The following is a 23,312-nucleotide window of genomic DNA, read 5'->3' as shown; positions in this document are numbered from 1 at the left end:
CTTCTGTCAGTGTTTTCACTACATGATTGTAAAGAGCAACTCTTTGCATGTGAGAAGACAGATGCTGGTGATTTAAGCAGGGAACACACCACAGTGCTTTTACTCAGTGGATATTTAATGATTTAGCTTTTAATGCAGTTCATCTTTCATAACCCTGAGTTCAAACAGAAGCAGCCGCTATTGGGGATGCAGTAATACTGAACTTCCTACCAATGACCTGGGAGAGCTTCTTTTGTAGTTTTAGCTACTGGACCTATCTGGCCTTTCCACCAAGCGTGTCAATGGAAGGAGAGAAATAGTTTGCTTCCCGTCAATAGCATCCTGGACAGAATGCATAATTATGCCACATAAAGATTCTTAAATCAAAACTCCTTGTGTTAACATCACTGCAATGTTGGTGGATGAGACAACACACTTTATCTCATAAGCAAAAGAACACTGAGAAAACATGGAAAATCATGCTGAGTTGAAGTCCGTGAAAAGGGTAGAGGTGTCTCCTGCTGCAAACCTAGAAGACGAACTCATTTTCTTATAATTTTGACTTGATTTTATTAGTATGGGAGGTTTTTGGTAAGGTATTTGAAAAGGCTTCTTTCCTCCAATTTTAGAAGGTATCTAGATAAATATAGAGATATAGACATTTACATAGGTGGATGGATTGTTGACAGAGGACAGATAGAAAACTTAAAACAACAACTTAACAACTTAAAACAACAACAACAAAAAGCCTTTCACAAAAACTGAAGCATAGAAGATAGACATGAGATTGAAGTCTTTTGGAGAAAGGATGATATCTAATATGCTGATGAGAATTATGATATTAACGTTTTCAAACAGAGTGCTTTAAATGTGTATTTCCAATCCAAAGCATTATCTAATTTAATTATCTGTTTTCACTTTGGCATTATTGGTAAATGATCAAAAAGCAGATTATAGGCCAGTGGTTTCTTCTCTCTTTCTCTTTTTTCTTTCTGATTTTCTTTCCTTGTCTGTATATAATTTTAATATCTGTAAGTGAGTATTTACAAGAAAAGAAAAGGATTATGAACTTTCATTACAATCACAGGCCTACTGACAAAAACATTGCCTAGTTATGAGTGTATTTACTTTCTGGACTGCTTAGGGTAGATGAAGAATACTTTCCTTTTCCAGTAACATATTTCTAGAAGACAGTGAAGGCAGGTAGACCTTCACTGGTGAGATGCTTTCACTGTGAGACACATACTTTAGTGGTGTCAACTCTGATGGGCTTAGATGAACTGAAACTATAAGATGGACTCTCTCTGCCTCTTGACAGCATTTTTCGTTTATAAAGTGAGTCAGGTCTTTCCTCAGGGGATTTTCCTGTTTAAAGATGTTTCTTCATGGGCACCTGGGTGGCTCAGTGGGTTAAGCTGCTGCCTTTGGCTCAGGTCATGATCTCAGGGTCCTGGGATCGAACTCTGCATCGGGCTCTCTGCTCAGCGGGGAGCCTGCTTCCCCCTTTCTCTGCCTGCTTGTAATCTCTCTCTGTCAAATAAATAAATAAAATCTTAAAAAAAAAAGTTTCTTCAAAGGCTTTGCCCATGGTTCCAGAAAGCATTTGTATTTACCTCTATCCATCATTTGAAAACACTGTCCTAAAGGTTTTCATGTGTTTTCCAAAGTTTAAGGATGCTTAGTATTTTGGATTCATCATTCAGCAAGTAATAGATCATTTGCATAGCATTCATAAGTATGCAATTATGACATTTAAAAAGATAAAGAAGATTTTCTTCATGAGGTTGCTGCTCAACAGTCCTAAAAAGTGTAAATGTGCTCTACCTTACATTTTACTATTGTAAAGGTGTTGATCAAAAGTTTCTTTGTCCACTTTTGAGGTGGACTTCCACTGCCTGGTCTGGCCCTGGCTCCCAGTGCCCAGAATCCCTGCATTCTCTGCCTCAGCATTATTTGTGGAGGAACTATTTCAATTGTTTATTTATTTGTGCCTCCTAACAGAACCATATGTGGGGAAATGGCTACATTGGTCAAAATGGCTACATTGGGTCAAAATTATTATGATTTCATTTAAAAAGGAAAGATCGAAGTATATATTCTAACATGGAACTGTTTAGGTAAATTGCCACAGTTTGGAAAACAGGTATAATGGATCAACTTCAACAAGTTAGAAAGTTTGACTTGGAATCCTATCCAAATTCATTTTTTCGGCTTGGATACAGACAAGTATTTTATGAGGATTTTATTTCCCTATTTGCTCAATTCCAAGATTTATAGGAGTTCTAATTGGAACCATGGCAGAAATGCCACCACAAAACCAGTGGGGGGTTTTCTCCACAAAATTTTATTGTAATTGTTTCCAGGCCCAAGGGCATATTATCATGTGGAAATATATATTTTAAAACAGCATTTCAAATTTATTTAGTCTTTAAAATTTTCAAAATTAAAATCCATTTTTTGATTGTTTTTAGAGGGGGAGATGTTATGGTTCATTTTATTTTGATTGGTCCTAACATATTTGTTGGATAACCAGGTGTTGGACACAATGTTTTCACAAATAGCTAGAATGGCTTTCAGTCTTTAGTGAGCCGGATTATTCAGGTGAATGTTTTAGAGCACTTAGAGAATCTGAACATTTCAAAATTGTCTGTTACTATGAGCTGTTTCCAAGTGAGACTCTTAAAACAAGTTCTTTTTAAAAAGGGGGAAAAAAAAGTAAATGTGTATTGTTATGCAAAGAAAGTGTCTAAATGGTGCCACCTTTGACTGAAGGTTGCCCTTAGGCTAATATCAACTGAAATCTCCTAAAGCAGCTTGGGGATTACTGATTTATTTTAAACAACAACAACAACAACAACAACAACAACAAAACTTGCAAGAAAGAGAAACAAAGAACCAGACTTTTAACTACTGAGAACAAACCTATAGTTACCAGAGAGGAGGAGTCTGGGGGGGATGGGTAAAAGAGATAAAGGGGATTAAGCATACATTTATTGTGATGAGCACTGAGTAATGGATAGAACTGTTGAATCACTACCTTGTGCACCTGAAACTAATATAACACTATATATTCATTAAACTTGAATTAAAAAAAAAAAAAACCCTTGAATTAAGAAAAATAAAAAGTCACCAGATCCTACAATGACAACATTCAAATTAGAAAAGGTTAGAAATATATCAGATTTTCTTTTCTTTCTTTCTTTCTTTTTCTTTTCTTTTTTTAAATTTATTTGACAGAGGGAGAGAGATCACAAGTAGGCAGAGAGGCAGGCAGAGAGAGAGGAGGAAGCAGGCTACCAGCCTAGCAGAGAGCCGGATGTGGGGCTCAATCCCAGGACCCTGAGGTCATGACCTCAGAGACTTAACCCACTGAGCCCCCCTGGCGCCCCTATATCAGATTTTCTTAATGAAATGACCTATCAACCTTAGTAGCAAGAAAATCATGTCTGGAACTCTTATTATGAAATAATAAGCCAACATTTCTAAGGGAGGATGATAGACCCTAATAGAAGAAGTAGAGGCTCGTCACAGATTTTCTAACTATTCTGACCTTAAATAATGTCATTCTGTCCACAACCCGTAACATGATGCTATATTACTGAAGGACTTATAGAGAAAAATAATTCATTCAGAGAGTTTGAAGTAAGGCATTATTGACATAAGAAGGAAAATAGATCTTACTTCTCTTACTCTTTTCTAAAGGCCTAGGTAAGATTTATATTAGGACCCAACGGAATATTTTGAGGGAAAATTACAAAAGAAATTGTTAAAAAAAGTACTTAGTGGAAACTTCTGAAAATTATTCTGTAAAATGATAGTTAAAGTAAATGACCAAAATCCATCATTTCCCTCACAATAAATTATCAATTTAGAATTGGATGATGGCAATTGAAGTATTTTTCTTATCAAAATGTGAATTTAAAAAAAAAATTACATTTAATAATCCCCATGAATCCCCATCCTTTTAGAGGGACAAAAAAATACTATAGTAGTCCTCATGGATCACAACAGATTCTTCTGTAATTGTTGAACACAATTCAGGAATATTTAAATTGTGTTTTATAGAGAAAAAATAATGAGGAAATAAAAGAAGATACATGTTGTACCTGGAAATTTAATTCTTAAAACAATGATTCTTAATGTATGTGCTAAAGACCACTTGCCTGAGAATTACCTGGGATACTTGTGAGAAATGCCATAGATTTCTGGGCTCTGTGCCAGATCTACTGAGCCTGATTCTAAGGGAATGAAATTCAGAACCTGTTTTACTACATACATGGTCACAGGTTCCTAGGTACGGACAACATGGACAACATTCAGAATCACTCTCATAATGGCACGTCTTCAGGCTATATGATCATTTAGGACCACTGGCCAAATCAAAGCAAACCGGTGGGATTAGGTGAACTCTGAAACATGTGGCATAAAGAGAAACTGAATGTTTTCTGTTGCATCCTTAAATTTTGGTAGGTTATCTTGCACATGGTAGACACTCACCAATATATGTGAAGTGAATGGATAAATGGAATTTTATCCATTGAATACAAAATAGATACGTTAGAATAGAAGATCACAATTAGAAATGTTTAAAGGATACTGATTATTTTATTTACTACAAGTGTATAGGAATATTTGGAGTATAGAAGATGAATAAATTACGAGGAGGTGAGAAGTGAGAGATGAGGGGACAGACTGAAATACAACTAGAAACTCTTTAGAAAGTTCTTGCTAATATAAGAGTTAGAGAAGTTGAATTTGCTAGCTATTTATTTTCTTAACTCTTACTACTCTTAATCAGGAAGGTTATTTAGGGTAGCACAGTGTAGTTTATATTTTTAGGGATAAATTAATTACACTTAAAAAAAAAATCAAGAACATGAATTGTCTTACGTACCCAAGTAAGATTACTTCCTTTTAGCAACGAGAAAAATGAGAAACTAACTTTTACATGTTTCTTCATTTACTTATTCATTCAGCAAATATTTACTGATTGACTACTGACTATTCTGCGCATAGTTAAATATGTTCCCTGGCCATTAAAAGTTCTTAGCTCAAAGTATTGAGAGGAATGGCTAAATCACATGACAGAGGGATAAGGGCAAGCAGAGGTCTTTAAACATGTCATGTCATATTTTGTGGATGATTAGCAGTGTATCAGGGGCTATAAGTTTCTTTCTAAAACCTCTGCATGAGTCTGCTTGGAGACCACATAATTTGATAGGTAAATACTTATTGAAGGTGAAAATCAAGGACTAGTTGCAGGAATCCTGTCTCCGTTGGTATTTCTGGGCTAGCCCAGAAGGAAACATTCCCCTCTCTATCACAGATGGTTACCCACTGAAGTCAGATGCTCTGATTTGGGTCATACTCATTGGGAGTATTTGTGAGCAAAAGGCATTAGCATGTACATCTAATTCTGTCTTTGTTGAAGTGAGCTGTCAGAGGCTTAATAAACATGAACTGGAGTGTTTACAGACCATCAGTAAGCATTGCAGCAATATTTCCCCTTTCTCTTATCATATCTTTGTTAAGTTCACCTCCTTCCCCACTATTGTTAAACTGGGTGTGTCCATATCCTGCTTCTATTGTAATATCGACTTAACCTCTTTGATGGTTGTGTCTACTTAATGAATGGACCAGCCCCTAACTGCTGAGGCCACCACTGCATAATTTTAACAAAGAGATTATATAAACACACACGCTGGTGTCTCTTAATTAAGGATGTGACGGTTAGATGAAGGTATTTGGCAATAATTGAAATCAGTAAGTCATTAAAAATTCTTCCGTGATACTACTAATTTGTTTGTAATAGTCTTGTAATTGCAGCATATTAAACAAAGACGAATGTGGGCTAGCCTACATGTAAAAAGTATCTGTCTTGTGTTTTCCAGCCAGCCACAGTTTTCCAGCCACAATTATAATTTCTACTTCTGGTACAGCTGAAATAAGGACTAAGGAAAGGAAGCTACATCCCATGACTTTGGCTGACAGGCTTCTAACGTACAGGTGCCTTTCCTGAAGGGTGGTCTTCCTTTGCACAATGTTTGTTGTCAGTTGGTAACATTGTGTAGTCTAGGAGAAATCCCAGAGATGCAGGTGCCTTATGAATACCCAGATGGGAAATGGAAGATGATCAGACTTCCTCTTAGACCCTATGAGTCAAAGGAATGACAAAAGATTTTCCTTTGAAACTTTGGAGAGCGACTGAATCTAAAATGTCTCGTATACAAATGACGATAATTCCTTGCACAAGCCTCTTTCTCAAAGACACGAAACCTGTCTGCTAGAGCTTTTCCCAAAACCAAAATGCAACCAGAGTCTGTGATGAGACTCAGCAGCTGTTTAACAGTGCCAGAAGCACTTACGAACTTCCACAACGCTTCCTTCAAGCCAAAAGAAAAAAACAACAAAAAAACAACACAAAAACCCCAACCCTCCAAAGAGCTCACTTTGAATGCATTCACCACGGACTCAGAGGGAACAGTGCCCCCTGTTGAACCATGGCCTCAGTATTCTCAGCACCTGACGGGTCCTTCCCAGGCTCCCTTGCAACTGACCCACTAGCACATCCTGTCTCCCTCAGAGAGCTGGCTCTAACAGAGCTCTGAGGTGGTCCCAAGTTCACGTGTAAGCGTGCTCATATCATGCTCTATAATTTGAGGAAAACACATGAATTTTAATCAGTTTTTAAAACAACCAGGCCTCTCTTCTCATTTACTAGAATGGAAAAAATTTCACTTTTATTACCTTAAAGATGCCAAACAGTGCCATTTTATTACTGTGGGAAGCTGGAAGTCATTTCCGAACTCTTTTGGCAAGGGTGCTATGTAGAGCATCCAATTCAGCCCTTTAAGTGTCTTCTGAGAACCACCACACAAACTGTGATTTACTGTCTTCAGGAGTTAAAGGGACTCTTTCTACCCTGAAACCAAAGAAAGAAAGGTGAAGTGTGTTTAAGAGGTGTCCCATGAGACTTGCAAGAATATGAGTCAGTGCAGAGCAGGCCAGACATAGAGAATGTTTTGATAACCCACAAACATTTTCCAACTTGTAATTTTTAATTTGGTTTAAAAATTTACGTTGGTACTTTTCAAAATTGTGAGGACTTTTGTGCATGAGTCCATCTGTCTTAGGCCTCTCGGACAAACTTTTTACACCCAGTGGCTCTGTTTTCTTGCTGTTTGTATCCTGTAGAGGTTTAGGAACACATCTACTGTGAATATATAGTGTCAAAGTTTTAAAAATATTTAAATATATAAAGTACATATGCATATATATTCATAAATGCATATAAAACACATAGGCATATATAAATACATATTTTATGTATTTATATTTATTTATACACACACATATTTACACACACACACACACACACTCTGATTCTGTGACAGTGCCTAAATTTTATACACAAATATTTGGCCCAACAAGAGTGGAGATTTTGCATATTTTCTCATTTACATAACCAAAAGATGGCAACACTCCAGTTACTTCTCTTGCCATTCAGTAGCAACCAACAACAATTTGAATTTATGTGTTCTAAAGCTGACTCAGATCTCTAATAGCTTAAAATTATGTAAGCTGCAGACTGCTATTGCTCTTAATTAAAATAAACTCCCACACATGTATATTTTGCCCCCGATGTTATTTTATTTGGAGACTTTGACCGGCTAGTTTGTGTAGTCATAAACACTAGGTCATTGAGGGCAAAAACATAGTGAGAGAGAAACAAGATATTTAACCACTAGTCAGAAAATACATTACACTGTGGTGCCTGACAAAGAGTAGGCTATCGACATCTGAAGAAATAATTGAAGGGATAAATTATACCACTTTGGAAAAATAATTAGTCTATCAGATCAAAAATGAAAAGCTGTTTAATAGTGTCAAAGGAAGTCCAGTAAACTCTTTTTCTTGACTAGAATCAGGAAACTGTTGACTTTAAGTAAAAGACCAATCTTTACTTGCCTTTATATTTTTAAGCTTTGACTAGTAATTGTCCAGTGCAACTCTCCAAGCAGTGGCTATATCTCTGGTTATAAACAGCCCCAAATCCTTTGTGGAAAAATTTTTCTCTGGTAATTGTACTCTAAACAGAGAATTATATTCATAAATGGTATCAGAAAGGCATCTGAAGGTAGCTTGTAATTTCTGTGGGTTTTTTGGGGGGGGGGGCAAAATTAATGTTTTCTTACAATGTTGTGATTATTAATGAGGAAAACATTGTTTTTTTCCTTGTTCTGACAGGTAGGTAAATATAATCTGCCATTTGGAATGGCATAATATTAAAATACAGAGATATTATGTGGGTTATTCCTTATTAGGACCAGGAGGAAATATCTGTTGTGAAGTAGAAGATTCACACTTGGCAGTAGTTTAGGATTTCATGCTATTTTCATTGCTAAAATCTTGTAGGGGTAACAGAGGCTAAATCTTCAGGGACCATCTGCCAGGCAAATGGTGGAGAAAACTATGGAGTAGCTGAAGCTAGGCAGCCAAGAGTGTGATGCATCTCTTCTATCCAAAGGTATCTAGGGTGTCTGACTTCAGAGGAGTGAAATCCAGCTCCAAAACCCAAAATTTCCAAGAGTAAATTTACCACTAACTGGCTGAATCATAGTTAATGACTACTGAAAGGAAACACTAGCAGAAAGAACAGTATTCAAAGGTAAGATAGTAAAATGGATTTTTTTTGAAGACCTACACCCAAGAAGCTCTGTTCATTTGAAGTTTGGCCCATCCATTGGACGGATCCATGAATTTCCTGTCTGCATGTGTTAGGTGTCCTTTTCTATTTCCACCCCTGCATCTCTCATCCATCTTTCATCCAATCATCTCTCTCTTTCAACCAAGTATTTACACACTGTTTTCTTTCTTCGTTCCTTCATTCATCAATGCAACCTGTTTTGGGCACCTTCTACATGACGAGCGCTACTACCAGTGACCAAATGATGTGAAAGACGGAGTGCCTTCCCTCAAAATGCTTCAAGTCCGGTGGGAGAAAAAGTCAGGTGTATCAATACAGTCCAGTGTGACAGATCTCATTACGGCACGACTCTGCAAGGACAGAGCGGCTTGTAAATCACACTGATGACTCCGGGAAGGCGAATGGTAAAGCCAGATTTTAAAAGACAAGCAAGAAGAATGAGGTAGCTAGGGAAGAGAAAAGGTAATTCTGGACAAAAGATATGCATATGTAAAACATGTTCTTAATAATTGGTGTTCATTTATATTCGCAACATAATCATGTAATGAAATGCCACTCCTTTACGTACAGTGTGATATAATGATTCGATTAACAATGACCTGAGGAAGCAATAGAGCTGGTGGTTATTTATACTGTCTCTGGAACCAGACAACTTGGTCTAAATCCTGGCTCTATCCCTTTCTAGCTGATAACCTGGGGGGAAAGTACTCTACATTTCTAAGACTCAATTGCTCTTTCTTCAAGTTGGAATAATAATATTATGTCCTGTCCTGTATAGTGGCTATTACATTAACTTATGCAAGAAATACACCCGTATCTGTCATGAAATAATCTCTCAGTGTATATTAGTTAGAATGATATTTTTACTTGGCTAAAATTATTGTATTGATAAGAATAGGGCTGAAAATGACAATAGTTTTTGTTCTGTTTTTAACCTTTTGAAGGTACGTCTGAGAGCTCTCAGGAGCTGAGATTTACTATGGTCAGAAGCCCAAGAAGATTTTGCCTTTTCTAAAACTTGAAACTGCTCGCAGCACGGGGAAGAAGGCACTGGAGCTTCTTTTCAATGCCCTGAGTTCAAATTTCATTTCTGTTGCCTTCTAGGGTCTTGGACAAGTTGCTTAATGCCTGTGCCGCATTTTCTTATCACACAAGGAGGCACTAAAGACGCCAAGATCTCCCTCAGGGAGGACCCAAAGGGATAACAGGTGTAAGTGTGGCTAGCTTCATCCAATGATTTCTTGCATCCTCCCCAAACTCCTTGAGAATGCTTAGAGAATGCATAATGGCTAATCTAAGGACTGTGAAAAAACATCTCTCCCAAAATACTTTCTATAGTTTGAGAGATCACATATAAATATTCTCTTCTGCATTCGCTAACTCTGGAAAACACTCTCGAATATTACTGCTGACTTTGATAGGCTGCCTTTGCAGCTTTGCCAGAACTTGCTCTGGTGGCTGCTATTCATAGAATGCCCTTGGATAATGTGATAGGTTGAATTCGAATTACTCCTCCAATCATTTCGGCAGGAATGATAATGGCAACTAAAATGGTCATCTGGAGAATGAACTGAGCGTGGACATCTTCTAATAAAATCTCTCTCTCTCTCTTTTGTCCTTAGAATAACCCAAAAACACATAAAATAGTGCTACTTGAATAAGTGAGCATTAAACATGCTAATATAAGATGACTTTCCTGGAGGTAGATAATATATACCTTAAAAGACCACTGATCTCAGGGGGAATACAAATACCAAATAGTTTTTTTTTTCCCAAAACCTAAACCACAGGAAAACAGATGCTGCACTAGATCTTTCCTGGAATTATATTTTGGTTGACAATATTGTTTTAAGGCTGAGAACTCACTCTACCCAAGCAGTATATACAGTCTAGTTTTAAAGAAATTCAGCCTATCATCATGTTGCTAGTGCTATTAAAATCTTTGGTCTCTCCAACATCTTTTCTTCTCCCCCCCCCCCCCCCCCCGCGTCCTTATTACTTAATACTGTCACATCTAAGGCCAGAGCTCCTTAGTCTGCCTGAAGGAATACAGAAGTACCAGGCTGGCATAGCTTCTATTTTATTAATTTTTTTTTTCTTGCCTGCAACCTGATTTCTTCTGGGTCTGACCTAATTCCTTTGATGCCTGGGGCTCGGAGGCCTGTGTTAATCTACATCAGGGATGTGTGGAGAAAAGCGAGACAATTGAGAAAAAAGTAAGTGAAAAAGGAGTGGCACCTGAGCAGGGGGACCCTTCAAAATCAAAATAAGCATTTTGAAAGCTTTAAAGAGGAAACTACATTTACTACATGGCCTCAAATATACATTTCCCCCTTCTTTCTGATTCTTTAAACCCTGTTATGACCAGGACAAAACAGGCAGTGGCAGATACTAATTGTTAGCATCGTACAATAAATTTCGGTGTAAGGAAAATGCCCATTTATGAAAAAGAAGTCATCTTCTAGAAGTAAGATTGAAAGAAATCGTGTGTGCTGACTTTGATGGACAGATTATGCAATAGTCTAAGCTTTGTTACTAAGCTCTGGAACGTGCTGATATTGAGAGCTCTTTAGACCTGTCCACAAACTTATTGCTCCTCTGGGTCTGTTCCCAGTTTCTCCTTCCCTCTGGGAAGCAGTTCTTCTTCCTGCTCGAATAAGCGGTAGACATATTGTAGTCATTAATATCCCAAAAGCAGGGGGTAAAGGAGCAGATTTTCAATGTGTCTCTGCTCACTTGATTTTGGATTACTACGAATCTCAGAGAAGTGGGAAGGTGAAATTTATGCTTCCTTGGTAACAAATCACAGGTTTTTTTTTTTCTTCTTCTTCTTCTTTGAGATGCTAAGAAGTTGTGATTTCGTTTGCATGGGTTTACCAAAAATGTGTGCGTGGGGGGGTGTTGTGTCCATATGTGATTTGATTAGTTACTGTTCCCAAAGCCATGAGTACACCTGCTCCCACCAAAAGAGACATAACTTGATCTAAAGCAGAAAAATGATCAAGAACAGTAATTGTTTTCAATACAGTAGCGTGCCTTGGTTCAGGGATATTTTCACTTCTCAGATGTTTCAAGTCATTTGGCAGTCAGCCTTCAAACTTGCTATTCATTTGGTCTCCAAACTCATGTCTCAAAGCCACATGACTATCTAATGTGCCATAAATAGAAACAAGACTCTGAATTTCAGGGCTAATACCCTTGGCCTCCCCTGGCTCCCCTGGCTGTCTAGCCTACGGGGCTTCTTGTTTCCGGATGTATTTGCTGATTCAAGTTCCTTATTTGGGTGTATTGTTTAAAACCATGTATTCTTCAGAGATTTAGTGCCACTCATTAGCATAAATCTGTGTACACTTTGTGTTCCTCTCCATGGTGATGGGTGTCTTCCTTATAGTCTCTTTTTATTTGCAATTCTTTCTCAGCGGTAGGCACAGCAGTGAGTGGAATGACCCTACCCAGGTGCTTAGGAGGAAAGAAGAAGAAAAGGAGCTTGGGGTGCAGATAACTCACAACCTGGAAAACTAACATAGCCATAGTTGATAATGAATAGACTATTTGAGTATCAGTTTAAGCCATTAGGAATGATCACTTGTGTGTGTGTGCATTACTGCTATATTTTAACATACGCCCATGGAATCCACATTTTTCACACTGATGAAAAATTTTTGCAGTTAAATCTGAACACTGTTCCTAACTGATCTGGAAATGCCATTTCAAAACACTGGTTTGCCACATTATTTCCGATTGGATTCAAAGAATAGAATGTCATAGGGTGGTGCAAGGTATTGCTACTTTTCCTTGGCCCCTTGAACATAAACTAATGAACGTCTGAGAGCAGAAAATTCAGCTATAATTCAGGACCCCAAGCCATGCATTATAGTTTTTCTTTGGCAGAGCTATCTAAAACAATCTCATATTTAGTGGTTTATGTCCTCCAACTTTGAAATACATTGTAGTTTGAATGTTGGGCAGATAAAAGATTAATTCGCCTTTGTAAAATTGCACACCCTTGGGGGTGGTTGTATTTTATGCACAGGTGAACAAGAATTTTTTTAGCAGCAAGTCTACAGAGCTGACATTTTTAATGCTTTCTACTTTTCTTTCTTTCTTTCTTTCTTCCTTTCTTTTATAAAGCACAGGTCTAAGCTTATGAACATTAGATTCCCATTTTATTATTTTAAAATAATCATATAATAAATAAATAAATAATTTATTTGACACAGAGAGAGAGAGAGAGTGAGATCACAAGTAGGCAGAGAGAGAAGGGGAAACAGCCTCCCTGCTGAGCAGAGACCCCGCCCCCCATACGGGGTTCGATCCCAGGACCCTGAGATCATGACCTGAGTCGAAGGCAGAGGCTTAACCCACTGAGCCACCCAGGTGCCCCAGATTCCCATTTTAAATTGCTTGTTGAACTCTTTTTTTTTTGGTTGAATGTCATACTTTATGCAGGTCATAAACCAAGGTTAGGTGTAAACTTTGAATATATACATTCAAAGTTTACACCTACATAGGCTTCCCTTTTTATTATCAAGTCTAGTAAAGGGATCTATTTCTGCTTTTATTAACACATAGGATCCATTTCATAAAGGATGCTACCTATTGTGCTGAAATTAAAAAAAAATTAATAAGTGAACACCGTCATCATATAGTGCACCTAGGAGAGATTGCCTATTTTCTTGCTCTATTTTTGCAAAAAATGAAGAATCACGATGATTATCAATTTTATAAGTTTTCTGATGACCAATGTGAGATGCTGAATCCCTGAAGCAAGCTACCCCGAATACTTATCATAACCATTGGAACAATTATAAACACAAAAGATGCATGTTGCCCACGTGAGATCTGAACTCCTGATAAAAGGAAAACTGGACCTCTTCCTTTTTCCTGTCCGTGTCTTGGTTAACTGCCCCATTGTCCATAACTAATAGATAAAAAAGCGAAGAGGTGTTTCTGTAGTCCAACATACAATGAAATAAAAACCCAATTGCTTGCATTTCTACTTGCTATGCTAACCCTTTTCTCAGATGATCTTGGCAGCTTTGCTTTCCTCTAATTTTGCTAACATCTCACAGTTATAAAAAAAAGTACGCACCCCCAACCCTCTGGCTCCTTCCCCTCCCTTCTTTTCCCCTTCCCGCTGTTTCATTACATTTTCTTATGTGCATACCATCAAGTCCTCTTGGACACATAATAAGATTTGTGCCAGACTATGTTTCTTGGCTTTAATGGTTAGTTAGCTTTCCAGAATACACATGCTGCTTTATACATGCTTTTATTACTGACATCATGAGAATGCATCTCTCCTATGTTTACAATTGGGTGTTCACCCTTAAATAAAAGCAACGAGATCAGGTTGTTTAAGAGAATTTTTGAAAAGCAGAATAAAAACAGCTGTTATCTGCTTGAACCATTTCATTTTCTTTCATGATCTGAATGATAATGATGTGTAGCAGTGGGCAGTCTCCGGCTGTCATTATACACCACACATCAGAGCCTCTTTCAGGTTGGAATTGGGTCTCTGTCCCAGAGTTCCAACAGGATCGTTTCAACCTCACTTCTAACAGGTGTTGGTGTTTGCAGGAGGGGGTGAAGGGCGGATAAAACACCTTTGCTTGTTCCCCACTGACCTCTGGATTCAGGAGGCTGGTTTTCATTGGCAACGTGGGTTTGAAAGTCAAGCCAGGTCCTTGCTGAAATCTCTCTCACCAGGAACAGATTACAAATATTTCCACATGTCAGACAAATGAACAATAGGGTGGTCCTTATTAATCAAAGCTCTCCTAAACCAAATACAGATGGTAGCAATGAACTTCTCTTCCATGAAGATTTCTGGACAGGGGAGGAAATCTATCTTGCAGGAACACACATTTCTTCCAGCAACACCAGACGAGGAATAAGGAGCTTAAACCAAATGGAACCCAAACCAAAACATGACAAAACAATAATAAATAAATACAATTTTTAAAAATCCCAGCCTTCTCAATGATCCAAACTGGAAGGTTGATTGAGCTTATTTCCATTCAACACTCCCCCATCACAAGCTGTTTCTGAAGATTCTGCGGCATTTGCCTAGAGACTGACAAGCTTAAATTGGTTTTAACCTCTGGAGTCCCCTTTCATACTGCAGATGTTGCTGATTGGGGCGCAGGGTTCTGCTTTCCCTAAAGTCAGTGATTTTCGGGCTGTGGTGGCATCTACCAGGGAGAAGCACAACTTCTCTCAGACAACAACGGTGTTTGTTATTTTTAATTAACAGAAAAATATCGATAGGACTCGTTGAAACTGCACTGTAGTCAAAACTTGAGAGTGAGGAGAGTCAGAGAAACAATTCTACTTAAAGAACAGCCCAGAGACTAGACCCATGGCGGCACCTCGTTGACCTGAGCCATGTTCCTGAAGCCTCTCCAGCAGCAGAAAACTGGGTTGGGGAATCTCCTGGGAACAAAGACTCCTTGGGACTTTCTGCATGACCAGGTGTTACTATTTAGGAAGAGTATATTTCAGATGTTTTAGCAAAATCGGTTCCACTTCTTTACTCAAGATTGGTGCTATTATGGTCTGGTTCAGCCCTTCAAGGTGAGGGATCAAAAGATGCTGAGATGCCTCTCAGTTCACGCCTTATCTCAAAACAGTGTTAAACCTAAATTGTATTTGAAAGGTGAAAATTCTATTGTGAAGCCCTTAACACAGAGGGTCTGTGATTTCCACTGATAAAAAAAATTCCATGATGTGAGAACTACCAGAGGCCATTTCTCTCACTAGCCTAAATCTTTTGTACTGCTGCTAAGAGTATATTTCCCCTTGGTCTGTTCTTGGAAAAAGAGAGCAATATTCAAAATTGTTTAATGCATGGGTAAAGATTTTTTAAAGTCTCATCTCAAACTTTTTCAACATAATTATAGTAGAGATGGAACATTTTTCTACTAATAGATTAAATATGTGTCTGAAACCTCAGATTAATTATAATCTTTTTCAAGAGGACTAAAATTTTATAACTTTTCATGAGGAGATAACATTTTATTGGATTTTAAAAGGAAATGAAATAAAAGTATTATATATAAGAACAATTCCCTTACATGCCATAATCATGATTCCACAATGACTCCCCCCCCCCCCCAGAGGGGAGGAGATGGCCCAGTTGATTTTTTAACATATTAGAAAGTAGAAAAAACCTTATGAAAATAGTCTCTATTATTATTTTGAGGATGTGATATATTTTCTTTAAGGTATGAAATAGTATATTTCAATATTCCAAATAGTTCCCTGAATGTGTAGAAGTAGACTTAAGTCCAGGTTTTGTCCTATCTGGAGCAGATGATCCAATTCTAAGTTCACACAGAATCATTGGCAGATGCCAAAGGAAGACCTAATTCTTCTGATTTCCTTGTGGTGTTGAGTAAGTGATAATATCTCAATGAAATTTAATTTTGAGCACGCTCTCAGCCACCCTTCCCTCCCCTGACTGGGCATTCCTCAGAAAGTACTTGTAACTCTTTTATGTTCTGTGGCATAAATTAACCTGGTAATTTCTATGAGAAGACAATGGATGATTAGTGTGGGTATTGAAATCTCAACCCTATTGAGGAATGCCTGAAGAACTGTCTTAGAATATAAACATGGGATTTTAGAATCTTAGCTACCTAAGCCATGTTTATACTCAATTCAGATATTATACACTTCCATAAGCATTTTATAATACTCCTGGCTTAATTAAAATAAGGAGAGGTCACATATCTGCCCACTAAAAGAAATCAATGAGAGCACACATACAAGAGAGAAGAAAAAGAGAATGACATTTTTGTCCAAAGAGTAAGGAGGAAGAAGTGGAAGAAAAGGAAGAGGAGGTCTAATTGTGAATCTAGAACATAGTAGTAATTTGGGGAAAGTTGTAATTGCTACTCATAGAGACATACATAATCAAAGTGAATAGGAATTCACATTTTTTTCCCCCCTGTGGATATGTATAAAGCACTTTCATTTAGTGCTTCCATGTGTAATGGTGGAGAGAGCAGTTCTGGGTTTGATGGTGAGACTTGCCTTTTATTAGTTGTATCACCTTGGCCAGGTCACAGGTAAAATGTGATAAAGTGTCCTAATAGAGCCATTCTTATTGCTATGTTATGAGGATTGAATAAACATTGGGAAAGTTCTTGAAACTGTGTTTGAGACACAATAACCACTATATAAATGTTTATTAAAACACATGCTCATTTAATTCTCACAAAACTCTCTTTGATTAAAAAAACAGCACATTGTTTTCATTTTAAAGCCAAGACAGCTGAGGTCCCCCAAATTGATGTAATTTCCCTGAATACTAGTAGGTGGTAGAGAAGCGGTTGGTATTTTGTAAGGTTAATTCCAGGGCCCAGAAGCTTCACTGTGTTATACGGTGAGCTAATAGGGCATGAGGTCTGGCCATGAACTTTTAACTGCCAAATAAGATACTATAATCAGATCTTCTGATAAAAAAACAAGGACACTGACTTTATCTACAATCTCTGACATTTTAGGAAAGAGTGGTAGATAAAGACCAAAATATAGAAACACAAATACGCATGTAAATGTGTATTTTCTTTGTCTAGTAACTATTTTTAAACCTATTTTTCCTTTCTAACAGTACACATTTCTTGAATTCTTTGACAATACCACTAATTTTGGTAGAGGAACTGGAGGTATTATCATTAAAGAAAAGTGTTATGCAAATTCCAGTGGATATTTTTTATTGTTACTATTCTGGAATTAATTGCTTGTTACCAAGGTCATCTCATCAAGAACATATTCCCTGATTCCTCTGAGTAGATTACACCTGTTGGTTAGATCATCTCTCAGCCATGTGAACTTTTCTGTTTTATACAAGTCACCATTTTTAGCATAGATTTTTAAAAAAATGATTGAAAATATGAATATCTTCTCCATTTTATGGAAAGCTCTATGAATGTAAAAACTAATTCTGGTTTGCTCATTCTTTTACTTCTGATATCTAGAATGATATCCAGCATGGAGTGGGATAATGGCTTGGTAAAACATTTGCCAGATAAATAAGCAAAAGTCACTGGTCCCTGCCAAGGCTGTTTGGGGGTGGTGGTGAGTAGTTCGGGACAAGCTTAGTTGCCTCTCAGAGACAGGGTGGAAGCTGTGTGAGTAAGAGTGCCCTGTGCAGGGGCACCTGGGTGGCTCAGTGGGTTAAGCTTCTGCCTTTGGCTTAGGTCATGATCTCAGGGTCCTGGAATCGAGCCCTGCATCGGGCTCTCTGCTCAGTGTGGAGCCTGCTTTCCATCCCCCTCTCTGCCTGTCTCTTTGGCTACTTGTGATCTCTGTCCAAAAAAAAAAGAGTGATCTGTGCAAAAAACCATTTCGTGGTTGTTTTAAATAGTAAATATGGAAATATAAGAGTCAGAAAAATGGAGAAAACAAGATCTGCTTAAAAGGAAAAACATGAGTTATTTTGTTTCTGAGGAGGATAGGAAGTTTACAAGGGAATTTAAAGATTTTTTCCAGTGTGTTTTGCAGTCTTGAGTTGAGTCTCTTTCTGTAATTTTATTAAAACAAGCTGGCTGTGGTTAGAACCTGCAGGTTAGAACAATGTATACCAGAAGGGTTGATGGCAACAGTAATATCACCTTTATATGGTGGAATCTCTTGCTATGTATCAAGGAATCATCACCCATTGACCCTGGGTGCAGGAACTCGTATGTGATTAATCAAGGAAGCACTTTCTTTGTTGAACTCGGGAGAGAAGTTTCTGTACCCAGCAGGTGAAATAACAGATCGGGGAGCCTGGCAGGCAGAGTGGCATATTCCCTCCTGACCTCAATTTCCCAAAGACACTGTGTAGTCTGTTTGTGGATGACACACTCAATGGGAAAAGCACCAGTCTAAGAAAACAGTGAGAATCCTATCATAACCTTATGGTATAGGAAGATAGTTATCTTCTCATTTAGCCAAGACAAGAGCCAGATTTCACTGGTCTGTGAGGATGAAGAAAGACTAATTCAGTTACAAAGAAACCATGCCGTCTATCCATCTATTAAGTCCTTTGTTGCCAATTCATATCCATTCAGTTTACTACCTTGGAATTGAAAAAAAAAATCTGCTTTTAATCCTTTAGAGAGAAAGCCTGGTTATTGTATTATTTCCTCTGTATAGTTGAAAGAGTGATTATCTTCAAGGAGAGAATGCTGCTAGGGATTTAAGCATAATGTATATTTGTACTTACTTTACATTAAATTTAGAAGTTAAAGATGCGGCATAATTATGTGGGTTTTATTCCCCTAAACAGGCAATCCACGAATGCACAGTGGGTTCAAGCAGGTAGTTGAAAATGATGCTGCTTAATTACTTCATGGATGACAAAGACATTTCCTGACTTGATTAAAGATTTTTTTTCCGAGAAAATCAAGTTTTTATAAACACTCAAAATAGCATAAAAGGTGCTCAGTTGTAATTGGTAGATTGATGCATATCTATGAAATTCTATGTACGTACAACGATTTTTCTGGGGCATGGAATTTTGTGTTTTATCTGAACTTTCTGCATACTCAGGTTATAATCACTGATCTCCCCACCTCAAAATGATAGAGACAACTGGGAATATTTATATACAGCTTGCTGAGAATTTCTGATTTGTTAAAAATGTAATTGCTAATAAAATTTTTACCACACAATTTATCTCTTCCATAATGAGAGGCCAGGGAACTAGTTATATATATATATTTTTCTTCCTCTTTTCCTTTGTAATGTTAGATCTCAGTTGGAGAGAAAAGGACTAACAGCTGGAACTTATAACTATTTGGAAACATCAACAATATTGAAATTTACACTCCCATGTGCAGATGTTATCAGACAATCAAAAAAATGTGTACAAACAATGGAAGAGGAAAACAATTTTATCAAAGTGTGATTTGGTTGGATGGGGCACAAAAAGTTACACTTGTCTGTTTTCAGAAAAAACTTTTGGATCAATAAAATGAGATAGATTATATTAAAGTGAGGTTTTGCAAAAGATTTTCTAACTCAATGATAGGTATGGTCTATACCAGATGACTGACTATGAAACATAAAGTTTTACCCTCACCACACTGTATAAGCAGGAGAGGCTGAACTAATAAAAAGAAACCATGCCAGTTGGCCACCTTTCCCACTGGATTTCAAGATTGTAGTCAAACACATTTCTCCCTAATACTATTGGGCATGGTCTCTTAATAATATGCTTCCAGCAGAGAGGTTGGGCCAACCCTTCCATTGCTAATTTATATCCTCCTTATCTAAGAGAGATTGGTTAATCCAAGTACAGTATTTTGGGTTATGGGATTAGGCTAATACTACTTTAATATAGATAATTTTTTTTTTTTCTTCCTTGGGGCTTTATCTGTCAAGCTACCTCCTTTGTTAGCATTAGCTTTCTCTTCCAGCATAATTTAGTAGAAATTGGTAAAAATAGTGAGACTTTAGTATCCATAAAGACCCTTAGGCAACAAAGTAACACGGGAAGATAGGTATAAAACTTAAATATCTCAAATATATTCAAAACTTGACTCCTAAAATAAACTTTATTTTTATTCATTGTATCCAGGCAGGAAGTATCTTCTTAAGTCCAGGAAACATTGCTGTTTTGGTATGGGGGTGGGTTGGGGTGAAGGGCGAGGAGTATACATTTGGTGCTTTTGCATGTGGTTTAGAAATATCAATACCTGGGGCGCCTGGGTGGATCAGTGGGTTAAGCCTCTGCCTTCGGCTCAGGTCATGATTGCAGGGTCCTGGGATCGAGCCCCGCATCTGGCTCTCTGCTCAGCAGGGAGCCTGCTTCCCCCTCCCCTTCTGCCGGCCTCTCTGCCTGCTTGTGATCTCTCTCTCTGTCAAATAAATAAAATCTTTTAAAAAAATTTAAAAAAAAATCAATACCTGCCAGATTTGAAAACAATCCTTAATTGTGGAGGTATTGTGTAGTGGCTGAAAGTCTGCACAAAGAAATAGACAGACCTGGATTTCCATCTTGGCTCTGCAGTTTGCATCTTCTATGGCTTCATGAGTTACCTCTTCCTTGCCTCATGCTTCTCATGAGTAAATCAGAGAAATTGATTGCTATGGAAATCAAATAAGATGATGAAGTGCTTAGTGCAGTATGTAAAGCACTATCAAGGTGGTAAGGATTTAATAAATGGTTGCTATTATTATTTATATTATTATTATTGTTATTTTAGATGTATTCTTCTTCTTCTTTTTTTTTTTTTTTACAGATTTTGTTTTTTTGTGAGGGGGAGAGACAGAGAGAGTGAGCACATGAGCACATGTGAGTGAGAATGAGCAGTTGGGAGGGGCCGAGGGAAAGGCAGCCCCCTTCCCCCACCGGAGCAGGGAGCCTGACACAGGACTCGATCTCAGGACCCTGGGATCATGACATGAGCTGAAAGGAGATCTTAACCTAAGGAGCCACTCAGGCACCCTATTTTAGATATATTCCAAAGCTTCTTGACCACAATAAAAATACTTGCTCTAGAAGAGGGATCCAAATAGGCACCTTCTGATCAGAGAAAAGAATACACAGCATTCGTGGTGGCACAGGTTTGCATAGAGGGTGAAGTGTAAGTGGTTAAATTGCCACTTATTAATCTGAATTTAACATAGACAGACTTCTGCGAGAAGAAACCTCTGCTGCATTTGAAGGGCACATAAAGATACACAAAGGAACAGAGGACTTGCTAGAGAGGTAAGAGGAGGGAGATAGATCCCTCCTTCATTTTGGAGGAAAAAAATACATGAACCACAGATAGGAAATGATTACAAAGCACATGAAAACTAAATCTGTTTGCCAAATTCTCTGTTGTTTTTGTTGTTTTCTTCCACAGAGAACACCGAACAGCTGCTGAAAATGCCTAAAGAGCGACTGCAGACACGGGTAGAGAGCTCAGCAGCTCTAGTCCATCCTTTTCAGTGTTCACATTAAACTGGCGGAATCACAGGGCACCTCTTCTATGACAACACTCGCTACATTGTACTGCAATTTATGCGAACATGACTGTCTCTCCCACAAGTGCTACAAGCACAGGACCATATCTTATTCGTGTAGTGCCAATGCTGAGCACAGAACAAGTGCTCAGAAAACGAGTTTGCTGCATCAGTGAATCAATTCCGGTCTGTCCCAGATAAGGGCATTCATTTACCTCATTTGTTAACAAACTTGATTGCCTGTTATACTTCAAAACAGCATATGCTAAACTAAGCTCAAAACGAATTTCTGACCCAGTAGTTACCAAGTTACATGAGGATTTCCTGTAAGCATCAAAAATTGTCATGAGTGTTTGCACTTGAATAATCTCTTGATTGAGAAAATACATGACACAGCATCGAAAGCAGCTCCCACTTCTGTTCGGAGCTGGTAGCAAACGGAGTGTTTGTGGCAAATGGAGTGTTTTGGGCAGCATCCTGGTAATAGCGAAACAACTGGAGACAGGTTATAAAAACATAGTTAAGTGTTTGCCCATAGTGGACGGGTTAAATCAATTATGCTACACTCACGTCATGAAATACTTTACAGTATTGAAAAGGAAGATGTACTGATACAGAAAAATATCCAAGGTATATTAAGAGAGAATATCAAATTATATGTACAGCATAATTTCCTTTGTGTTTGAAAAACTGCACAAGTCTGTCGGAGAGGAGTATGGAAAGGTTCTGGAAGAATACAGAATAAGTGGAAATGAGTGTGCTAGGAAAGGAGCATTTGCTTTTCAATTATAACTTAGACTGTTTGAAGTCTTGCTTCATGAGCATGAATTATTTCTATCTTAAAACTCAAAATGTATCTCTGTATATATTAACTCTTTCTCTATTTTATCTACATATCTGTATGCTTTATAATATAATTATAGAATTATATATTATATAGCTATAGTCTTTATACATTTTATATCTAGATATATAGATTTTTTTCCCCTTTCACTTTAGACCAATATGTTCTGCCAGTGGCTGATGTTTCGTCCATGCTTCCAAGTGGAAATCCTTTGTGATAATTTGCAATTCCCCCTTAGTGCTTTCACCGTCAGAATGAAAAGCAGTCTTACACAATTCTTATAACTCTTTTACCTTTTCAACAACAACGAAAAAATCAATAAACCAAAAAAACAGTAGGTTTTCAAATGTTTGTGAGCTTCCCATTCTTTGTGCATGCTCAGGAAATGTTACAGGAAAACCCAATACTTGGAAGGATAATGGGGAATGCTAGTGTTGATTTCCAAGCAAAGTTTCAGATGTACCCTCCTCCCTTTCTTTGGGTAGCGTCAAGCAAGAGTGAGGAAGAGGGAATCCGCAGAACACTTACTCTTCCAGGGAGCCCGGTGTGAAAACTGCCATCTTAATCTACACTATCCAGATCATCTGGTTGACTCGAGGTCAAACTACAGAATTGAGATTAGAATTCGGATTAGCAGATGTGAAGTTTTATACATAGAGTACCCCTTCCCCCGGCTGTATATTAGCTCCATATTGCAGGAAGTGCAGAAACCCTGCTTTGCTCACCTTCACACTGACTTTCTTTGACCATCTCCATCTAGTGCCAAGCCCAGTGCCTTGCGTTTATAGATAACGCAAAAACTGTGCAATGATTTAGTGGTTAAATCACACTGTCTAG

The 23,312-nt window shown here is 37.8% G+C and overlaps 1 long non-coding RNA gene across 2 annotated transcripts in view; it reads right to left on the bottom strand.

Annotated features, from left to right (window-relative positions):
- Positions 1–23,312, bottom strand: part of LOC132001952 (uncharacterized) — a 212,432-nt gene that overhangs the window by 111,760 nt on the left and 77,360 nt on the right. For both annotated transcript variants that reach the window (XR_009399729.1, XR_009399730.1), the window contains exon 4: positions 6,727–6,901. This is a non-coding gene — a long non-coding RNA (uncharacterized LOC132001952). The remainder of the gene's footprint in view (positions 1–6,726; positions 6,902–23,312) is intronic.

This window comes from Mustela nigripes, chromosome 14 (assembly GCF_022355385.1).
Source record: "Mustela nigripes isolate SB6536 chromosome 14, MUSNIG.SB6536, whole genome shotgun sequence".
Taxonomy (NCBI): Eukaryota; Metazoa; Chordata; class Mammalia; order Carnivora; family Mustelidae; genus Mustela; species Mustela nigripes.
This window is presented reverse-complemented; position numbering and strand designations above follow the sequence as displayed.